Below are 11,478 nucleotides of genomic sequence, written 5' to 3'. Positions count from 1 at the left end.
TGGCAGTGCTTGGGGGACCATATGGGATACTGGGGATTGATTCTGAGTTGGCAAGCACCTCAGGAAGGGCAAGCACCTTACCTGCTGTACTATCTCTCCAGCCCCATAATTACCCTTCTTTAGTGTGTCAATTGGTCAGTTGGCATCCTCTATTTATTGGTTGTCATATCTTTGTGTGTATTTTTTATAATGCCATACTCTTATTTTTATCTTTATGATTGTTACTCATATTGTACTTCAGTTTAAATGTAATTTCCTTAAAGGATATTTTTCTAGAGAGCAGACCACTTATTTTCTTCTAAAAAAATAAGCGAATTTTTTATGCATTGTAGTTTAGAGTTATATGTAAAATGATTTGAATTACACCTGTTCCCCACTCCTATTAAATGGTGAGTTATATTGAATTCTTAGTACTTTGTTTATAGCACTAGTAACATAATAGGTTTTCAATGAATACTTGCTCAATAAATAAATCTCATAGTTTTAAAGGACTGTGTCTTTAGTAACATATTTTAACACTGACATATGTGTATTTTAAAATCAAGGACAGAAAAATTGATACTAAGTGCCACATGGTAGGCAATCAATATCATAATTCTCCCTAAATGACTTCTGCTTTATGACCTGTTTAATTTTCTTCATTTAACATGCACTTCAATACTAATAGTATGAAGATAGTGCATAAAAGACAAAAGTGGACCCCCACTTTTAATAAATTCCTGTCCCATTTGAGGGAATGGACGCAAGATATGCATGTGGGACTGAGGCCATTACTTCTTCCTCCATCTCCCTTCTCAAACTTTTCAAAAAATGGAGGAGGCTATGATTATTGCAATACCAATACCGAACACCACAAAATAATAAAATGATAGGCAAGAAAGATGTTCATGACTAAGTGTGAAAATACAAACAAATTTTTAACAAACTGGATTCAATGGTGCATTATAAAGATCTTTCACCATGACCAAATGGAATTTATTCTAGAGACAAAAGGATGTTCAATATATAAAATAAAATAACATGATTTTATATAAACAAAATTAATGATAAAACTTACGTGATAATCTCAATATACAGGAAAACATTTGTCAGCACTCCACATCTGTTTAGATTAAAAACTCACAATAAACTGATCATAGAAGGAACACACTTTAAAATAAAAGGAGTACCCACCGTTCAACAGTGGTTCATATTGGGGTTGGACTGATAGTACAGTGGGTAGGGTACTTGCCTTGCATGCAGCTAATCCAAAGCATCTCATATAGTTCTTCGGAGCGTCTCCAGGAGTGATTCCTGAGAGTAGTGCTAAGAGTAAATCTTGTGCACTGCCAGATGTGGCCCTCAGAACACCAAGACTAAAACAGAAACAATGCATCATTTTGTAATTGGAATGGTGAAAAAAATCATATACTCAATGGCAAAAAAATGAAAATTGTTTCTCTGAGACTGAGTGTGAGGAAAGAATGTGCATTCTTGTCACTATTACTAAACTCAGTATTATAAATTCTAGCCAGAGCAATTAAATAGAGAAAAGACATAAAAGGAATCCAAATTGGAGAAGTAAAACTGTCACCATTTTCAGATGACAAAATATTAAAAACAGAAAACCCAAAGCTAATAAAATAATTCACAAAAAATTAATAAAATAACAAATGAGTATAGTAGTTTTAGGCTGTAAAACCAATATAACAAAAAAATTTTATATACAAATAAAGATTGAGCAGAAAATATTAGGAAAATAGTTCTATTCATCAATTTCTAATATAAGAAATCATAAAATATTAAGGAATAAATTTATTAAAGTTGTTGAAAGACTTGTATACTGAAAACTATAAGAAATTGTTAAAAAAAAACATAAAAACACAAGGAAATGGTAAAATATGCCATTCTCATGAACTGGAAAAGTAAAATAATCATTTACCTATAGTAACTATAGTTCCAGTGCAATTCCCTATTATTATTACTTAGAGAAAAGAACAAAAAAATCACTCAAATCTGATTTGGCGGGGGGCATATCCAAATGGGCTCAGAGGTTAATCTCAGGGATGTTCTAGAGGTATTACTTACTGAAGTTATTGAAGAACCATTAAGTGCAGCAGAGTGAACCTGGGACTCTGATTACAAATGATCTTCTCAGCTCTTTGGGTTATCTCTCCAGCCACCAAGAGAATCAGATTTGTGTGAAGCTACAAAATCTCCAAAAATCCAAATTTATTTGGGGGAAAATGTACATAGTGGAGGTTCCATACTTGATCACTTCAACCCGACTGTGTAGTAATCAGAATAGCATGGTACTAGAATAACAAAAACAGATAAATGGAATAGTATTGAGAGTCATAGAATAAACCAAGAACAGAAGGACAACTAATTTTTGACACAGAAGACAAGATCTACAAGGGAGAAAGGAGAATGTTTTCAATAATTAGTATTGGCTAACTGGGCAACAACATACAAAGGAATGAACCAGATCACTATACACACCATATGAAATCTTTAAAATATTATGAAATACTGAATCTGAGACCTGAAACAATACCAGGGACCAGAGCAGTAGTAGAGTGGGTAAGGCACCTGCCTTGAACAAGTTTGGGTTCCATCCTTGCATCCTATATGATCCCCTGAACACCATCTGGAGTAATTCCTGAGTGCAGAGCTAGGAGTAAACCCTGAGAATCTCCAGGTGTGATCCTAAGCAAAACAGATAAACCCTCAACCAAACAAACAAATAAAAAAAACCCAATATAATACCATAAGAAGAAAGCATTGGTAAATCACTTAACATGATCTTAGGCAGCCTTTGTGAATTTAACTTACTGGAATATGAAGAAATAAAAATAAACCAATGAGAACTGAGAAATTTCTCCCCAGTAAAATAAATCAACATGAAAATAAAAAGCAATCCAGTGGATAGGAAAAAAATTGAAAAAATAATGCATTCACAAGGGGGGGATTAATATACAATCACATATTCAACTCATTCACGTAAACAACAAAGGAATGATTTAGAATTTTTCCTCTTAAAATATTAAATTGCTATGAGATACATAATTTCAAAGTTGTTTATAATTGGATTTTGGTCTTACTATGTTCCAATACCTGTCCTATTATCACCAATGTATATTTTCTACCACCAAGGTCTCCAGTTTCTCTTCTTCTACCCACCCCCAGTCTGTTTCTATGGCAAGTGCTTTTCTATACTCTCTCTCTCTCTCTCTCTCTCTCTTTCTCTCTCTCTCTTTCCTTTTAGACATTATGGTTTTCAATAGAGGTCTGAAAGGTTATTATGTATATCCCTTTACCTACTCTCAGTTCTTGTCCAGAGCGATCATTTCCAACTATCATTATCATAGTGATCCCTTCTCTATCCTAACCGAATTTTCCCCACCCCAACCCCACTTCCTACCATGGCCCAGTTCCCCTGGGCCCCTTGTTTCTACTATCCTTGGATAGTAGTCTCATACTATGTTTTATATCTTACAAATGATTACTATTATTCTATGTTTGTCCCTTTCCTTCTGACTCATTTCACTCAGCATAATACTCTCCATGTCCATGCATTTATATAAGCAAACTTCATGACTTCATTTTTCCTAACAGCTGTGGAGTGTTCCATTATGTAGATGTACCATGGTTTCTTTTTTCCTACACCTTAATTCTTCTTTCCTTCCTTCCTTCCTTCCTTCCTTCCTTCCTTCCTTCCTTCTCTCTTTATTTCTCTTTCTCTCTTTCTTTCTCTCCCTCCTTCCTTCCTTCTTTTTTCTCTTTCTCTCTCTTTTTCTCTCTTTATTTCTTTCTTTCTCTTTCTTGCTTCCTCTCACTCCTTCCTTACTTCTTTCTTTCTCTTTCTTCCTTTATCTTACTCCTTTCTCACTTCTTTCTCTTTCTTTCTCTCTTTTTTCTTTCTATCTTTCTTCTTTCTTCCGAATCAACATGAAATAGACCATCACAAACCTATTCATAATTTGGTTTTAGTCATACAATGCTCCAACACCCATTCTTCCACCAATATACATTTTCTACCACCAATATACCCAGTTTCCTTCCACCGCTTCTTCCCCCTAATCACCCACCCCCCTTCCACCACCATCGTGAGGTATCTTCTTGCTCTCTGTCTATATTTCTTTTTGTGCATGATGGTTTGCAAATGGGTGGCAGCTTTGGGTCATGGTTTGCAAATGGGTGACTGCCAGAGCTTCTGGAGGTGCGGGAAGGTGGGAAAAGGTAGTCCATCCTGACCCTAAGAGAGCTAGAGATTTCAGTTACAAAATCCACATACCTGAATTTTCAGCAGACTAATAACTAGGTGAGGTGCATCCTGAGACAGTGGAGTCTGGCCATGGGTATCGCAGAGATTTTGGATTGTGGGAGCAAGCAGCTGCCAGAGGGCTCTACTTGGGTGGCCACCAGGCTGATCTGCACCCCTCCAAATTGCACCATTTGTATAGCCTTCAGTGATTCTGAGATTAATTGCGGCTTCTGATCTCTTTAGAGATTTATTTAGAGATCTCTGCAGCAAGGTCAGTGGAAGAGCTTCCATGGTAGTACTGGACTTGGTTCATGGGGGTGACTGCCATTGCTTTCAAGAGTGTAGGGAGGTAGGGAAGGTAGCCCACCCCAACCCTGAGAAAACTGGAGATTTCAGTCACAAAACCCACATACCTGAATATTCAGCAGGTTAGTATCTCAGTGAGACCCGTTCTGGGTCAGTGGAGTGTGACCTGTGGCATGATGCAGTGATTTGGGATTGTGGGAACAAGGGTGGCTTTGAGGCTCCGTTTGGGTGGGCACCAGCGTGACCCACTCCACTCCAATGTACCCCATTTGTACAACCTTGTGCGGGTCTGAGATTAATTGCGACATTTTCTTCAAAAAATCCTTACAGAATTTCTGTACTGGAAGAGAAATCCTTCTTGGAAGTACAGAAAAATAAACAACATAACATGTGGAATAAAATAAAAATAACTTGGAGTAATTTTATATTTTACTTACAAAGGGAATATTTATAAAGATGTATGCTGAGATCCTAAGTGACAATATAGTATTAACCCAGAACTAGTAACCACCTAGACCTACGGCTATGGTTTAGAATAAATCAGTTTGGTCTTTGGCTAATTGTTCATCTTTCTAGTAGATAATATCAGAGTGCTGCCATATTTGTTTGTGCTATATATCATAGAGAATGTGTTGTTTCTATTGCTTAACTGAAGGTTAAGGATATTTCCCATGATTCATCAAGTAGAGTTGTTAATAGGAGAGTTGGTCACAAGTCTGCTGATTCGTCAAGATCCTAAAATACTTAACTTTATTACTTGACTTTAGAGTAATTATTGGTCCAAGAAAGTATAGAAGAATAGACTAGCCTGACCACTCCTAATGCAATATCCATTAATCACCAGCATTGCCTATTACTCATAGCATTAGCTTTTCTTAGTTGCATACATTTCTCTACAAATCTGCAGTATTTGATTAGCAGTACTTTCCTGTGACCTTATAAGTCTTAATTTGTATAATTTCATTAGAGTTGTCATTCACTTCAAAATTTTCCTATTTTCCTGTTTCTTTTTTTTTTTTTTTTTTTTTTTTTTTTTTTTTGGTTTTTGGGCCACACCAGCTCACTTTTGGCTCTGTGCTCAGTGACCACTTCTGGTTGACTCAAAAGATCCTATGTGATGCTGGGGGAGGCCTTATGTGGGATAGAACCAGGGTCTGCCACATGTAAGGCAAATACCCTACACAGTGTACTATCAATCTGGCTGCCCTCTCCCATTTTTCTGTTTTATCAATTGTTATTTATTTGAGTTGTGTTGCTTATTTATTATAACAAATTATTGCATATTTTGTTAGTGATTTGCACAGCGGGTAGGGCGTTCGCCTTACAAGCAGCCAACATGGCCGACCCGAGTTCGATTCCTCCACCCCTCTCGGAGAGCCCGGCAAGCTACCGAGAGTATTCAATATGCCAGACACAGTAACAACAAAGTTTCCAATGGAGACGTTACTGGGCCCGCTCAAACACATCGACGATCAACGGGAGGGCCTTTACCTTTACCTTTTTTATAGATTTTGGAGTGGAAAGGGGGAATGCTGCAATAAGTGTCAAATTGTCATCCTTATTAAGAGATTTTGTGGTGGCGGGAGGTGCACACCTATGGTGCTCAGGGATTTACACTGGCTATTCTCCACTCTAATCACTTTTGGATGGGTTTGGAGAACTATATTGGTGCTGGGTATAGAACCTAGATTGGTCGTGTGCTAGGCAAATGCCCTCATTGCCCAACTATCTTTGAGTTTTCTTTTATACTTAGATCTTAGCTGCATATTTTTCAGCAATTAAAATCTCTTTTGTTTATCATTTATGTATTTTATCACTTGGAGGCTTTATATACCAGTTTTTAGAAACAGTAAACAGCCATTCTCTTATATGAATGGATTAGAAGAAATTTCAGTATCTACTCTTTGACCGTTTATTTTCTCCATTAAATATCAAGGGATCTCGGGACATAATCCAAACACTGAAGGAAAGACAAACACGTAATTTGACCCAACTATCAATCTATCATGTACACTATTTATCAGCTGTCAATGTTCCTATTTTTGGTATCTGGAGTCACTATTTAAAAAACTATGGGGCTGGAGCAATAGCACAGCGGGTAGGGCATTTGCCTTGCATGCGGCCAAACCAGGTTCGATTCCCAGCACATCCAATATGGTCCCCCGAGCACCGCCAGGAGTAATTCTTGAGTGCATGAGCCAGGAGTAAACCCTGTGAAATGTCGGGTGTGACCCAAAAAGCAAAAAAACAAAACAAAACAAAACAAAAACTATAAGCAAGTGGTCCAGTTCTGCCTCATCAATATAAATATAATAAATATTTTGTTATCTAAGTACACTAATATCAGAAAGGCAAATAAATTTTTAGATTTGTATTAAAAAATTCTTATTTTGTAATTGCTTCTACTGTTGTGGGCATCACACTTGTTGATGTTATGGGCTCATGGCCTCTCCAGATTGTATTTGGAAGCCATAAGGCCACACCCGGATGGTATTCAGCTGCCACCAAGGTCATGCCTGGTGGTGTTTGGGGTCCTGCAGTATTGGAGATTGAGCCAAGATCTCATACATGTGAGGCATTTTCTCTATCCTTTAAGGTGTACCCTGCTCCTAGTACTATAGCTTTTTTTTTTTTTTTGGTGATTGTGGTGGGTTATCATTGGTCTCCCAGGAGGTGTTCAGGTGGCCCTGATACTTCTGGTTATTCTCAGTCTGGTGGTTCAGTGCAAAAAATCGGAGCATACAATACTGATCTGGTCCTGAAATACTAAGGATTATTTGTGCCATTCTTGCTGTATTTGGAGGTCTCCAGGGTCACAATGCTCAGATGGCCATGTGGTGCCAGGGATTAAACCAGGGTCAGCTGCATGTGAAATAGTCTCCCCTTTCTTGATTTTTATTAACAAAGTTTATCATATTTTGATCTTTATGTTTAATAATAGAAATTTTACTTTTCTTACCCAAATTTATCATAATTCTATGTGATGATTGATCTTAGAGCCTTATCTATAAGTCTTCAAGTCAGCATGTCACCCTTGATGATCTATAGTAGAGAGTAACATTTAAAAAAAAAACTATTTTGCAGTGCATTTTTTCTGTGTTCACGTTTCTACCCACTTATTTATGGAAAGGTTCACATTAAGGAACTTTGGTGTCACAAATGCTGCTATTAACCATGGAACCTTGTCAGAATTTATTAACACAATAAATAGTATAAATAATGTTGAATGTTAAGAAAAATAGTTGATATATTCCACTTGAGCTCAAATGCAATTTCACATGAGTGGAAAAGACAAATTTGAAAAAATGTGAAATGACAAAATGATTCCTGTCAAATTATTGATTTACATTGTAAGAGGGTTCTGTAGATTAATTCTTTCTAGAATACTAAAATCTGCTTTTACTATTACCAGGCAGGAAAACTGTTGTAAGCTTTTAAGTGGAATTTTATTAATAAAGATGTGACATGTAATTTATTTGTTTAAATCTCATTGCTTTTTAATGTCATTGTAATTTATTTAAAAAATATATAGTGGAGGCGTCCTCCAGACGCTGGGAGACAAAGCAGCTCTGAGACTCTCTGCCTCTTCCTTTGCATTGCCCAAGCTGAGCTGGTCTCTTCTCTCCACCCAGGTCAGTTTATCTGCCGCTTCTTGAACCCGGGACTTGGATTTCACCCGGCAAGCCCCGCAGGTGTCCTTCAGACGCTGGGAGACAAAGCAACTCTGAGCCTCTCTGCCTCTTCCTTTCCATCGCCCAAGCTGAGCTGGTTTCTCCTCCCCACCCAGTCTTTACTACCCCGACACACACCAGGTACCCATGGGGGTGGGGCCACTTTAGAAGAGGGCATGGCTGTTTACAAGTGGGCATGGCCTAATTTTAGGCGGGCCAACGCTCACGCAGCCGCAAGTAGTTTACTCAAACCAAGAAATCTAAGCCCTATACCTACACACCAACATGAAGAAACAACGCAAATCCCCGCCGCAGGGACAGGATGATGAAACGAGTCCAGAAGCCTCAGTAAGTGCTAGCCACCTAAGGGACCTCTCTGACAAAGAATTCAGATATGAAGTCATCAAGATGTTCAATCAACTCAATGAAACAGTCAGACAGATATCCAGTAAATTGAAAGAGGACATGAAAGAAACAATCGATTGCACAATCGAGAAAATACAGGAAGAAATGAGAACAGAAATTGGAAAGCTACGCACAGAAATGTCACAAATCAAAGATTCCATAGATGAAATCAAAAACTCAGTCTGTGCCCTCAAAAATAGAATGACCACAGCTGAGGAAAGAATCAGTGAGCTGGATGATCAGCTGCACCAAGCCAACAGGCAACAACAAAGAGTGGCAAAGGACCTCAAAATAACTCTACAGAGAATCAGAGTCCTAGGAGACAATTCCAAAATAAACAACATTAGCGTCATTGGACTAGCAGAATCTCAGGGAAACAATCCCAATGAAAAAGTCATGGTTAAACAGATCATCGCGGAAAAATTCCCAGAACTCCACAATGCAGCTATTCAGATTCAAGAAGCCTGAAGGGTGCCAGCTAAAAGAGACCCGAACAAAAACACTCCAAGACATATCATAGTTAGAATGATCGATGCTGCTGATAGAGACACAATACTGCAAGCAGCAAGGGCAAAGAAGGAAATCACATACAAAGGAGAACCCCTTAGATTCACAGCAGACCTATTAGAGGAAACCCTCCAAGCCCAAAGGCAGTGGCGAGATATAGTGAAAAAACTCACTGAAATGAATGCCTCACCAAGAATACTCTATCCGGCTAAACTCTCACTCAAAATCGAACGAACGGTACACTATTTTCTAGATAAACATCAGCTCAGGAACTTCATAGACTCAAAACCAAACCTAAAACAAGGGCTAAAGGGGCTACTATAAGACAAGACAAACCCTACAACCATAACACACCCTTACAGAAAGATGACACAAAACCCCATAACAATAATCTCTCTCAATGTCAACGGTCTAAATTCACCATTTAGGAGACACAGAGTGGCAAAATGGATACAGACAGAACCCAACATTCTGCTGCCTACAAGAAACTCATCTCAACACTCAGAACAAACACAGACTCAAAGTCAAAGGGTGGAAAAGAATCCTGCAAGCAAACAGCTCCTTCAAAAAAGCTGGGGTGGCCATACTAGTATCCGACAACATTAATTTCACCTTGAAAAAGATTACAAGGGACAGTGAAGGCTATTTTCTCTTCATCAAGGGATACGTACAGCAGGAAGAAATCACACTCTTAAATGTATACGCACCTAATCAGGGAACAGCTAAATATTTAAAACAACTGCTAACAGATTTTAAGGAGGACTTTGCTAGCAACACAATAGTACTTGGAGACTTCAATATTGCCTTATCACCTCTGGATAGATCAACAAGAACAAAACCCAGCAAGGAATCATTGACTTTGAAAGAAGAAATAGAAGATAAAGGGCTTATAGATCTATACAGGGCTTTGCACCCCCAAAAGAAAGAGTACACATTCTTCTCCAGTGCACACGGAACATTTTCCAAAATAGACCATGTGCTAAGCCACAAAACATACCTCAACAGAATCAGGAAGATAGAAATAGTATCAAGCATCTTTTCAGACCATGATGCACTGAGGATAGAAGTGAATCACACACAGACACGGAGAACCAAATCAAACACCTGGAAATTAAACAACTCAATGCTGAACAACGAGTGGGTGAGGAACAAAGTCAAAGACGAAATCAAAAGATACCTGGAAACAAATGAGAATGAAGACACGAGCTACCAGAACCTATGGGATGCAGCGATAGCCATACTAAGGGGAAAATTTATAGCTCTGCAAGCATATCTTAGGTCTGTGGAAAGGATGCACATAAACAACTTGACCTCACAGCTCAAGACCTTAGAAAAGGATCAACAGAAAGAGCCTAAATCAGGCAAAAGGAAAGAGATCATAAAACTTAGAGCAGAAATCAATGACATGGAAACCAAAGAAACAATCCGAAAGATCAATGAAACCAAAAGCTGATTTTTCGAGAAAATAAACAAGATAGATAAACCACTAGCAACACTCACAAAGAAACAGAGAGAGAGAGAGAGAGAGAGAGAGAGAGAGAGAGAACCCTAATAAACCGAATCAGAAATGAGAAGGGGGATGTAACAACAGAAACCAATGAAATCCAAAAGATCATCAGAGACTACTTTGAAAGTCTGCATGCCACGAAACAAGAGAAGCTAGAAGAAATTAAATTCCTGGACTCCTATAATCTCCCAAAGCTGAATCAAGAAGAGTACCTGAATAGACCTATTAACATCAACGGAATTGAAACTGTAATCAAAAGTCTTCCCAAAAACAAAAGCCCAGGTCTAGATGGATTCACTAGCGAATTTTTCCAAACATTTAAAGAAGACCTACTGCCAGTCCTTCTCAAGCTTTTCCAGGAAATTGAAGAAACTAAAATTCTCCCAAACAATTTCTATGAAGCCCATATCTCTCTAATACCAAAAGAAAACAAAGACACCACAAGAAAAGAAAACTACAGGCCGATATCCCTGATGAACACGGATGCGAAGATTCTCAACAAAATACTAGCAAACAGAATTCAACAACTCATCAAAAAGATCATACACCATGACCAAGTAGGATTAATCCCGGGATGCAAGGCTGGTTTAACACTCGGAAATCAATCAACATAATATATCATATCAAGAAAAGAAAAGATAAAAATCATATGATCATATCAATAGATGCAGAGAAAGCATTTGACAAGATCCAGCACCCGTTTATGATGAAAACCTTAGCCAAAATGGGAATAGTGGGGACTTTCCTCAATATTGTTAAAGCTATCTACAACAAGCCTACAGCAAGCACCACCCTCAATGGAGAAAAACTGAGAGCCTTCCCTCTAAGATCAGGGA

Source organism: Sorex fumeus, unplaced genomic scaffold (assembly GCF_029834395.1).
Source record: "Sorex fumeus unplaced genomic scaffold, SorFum_2.1 ptg000030l, whole genome shotgun sequence".
In the NCBI taxonomy this organism is placed as follows: Eukaryota; Metazoa; Chordata; class Mammalia; order Eulipotyphla; family Soricidae; genus Sorex; species Sorex fumeus.
The sequence above is the reverse complement of the archived record's forward strand: the minus strand, read 5'-3'. Positions refer to the sequence as shown.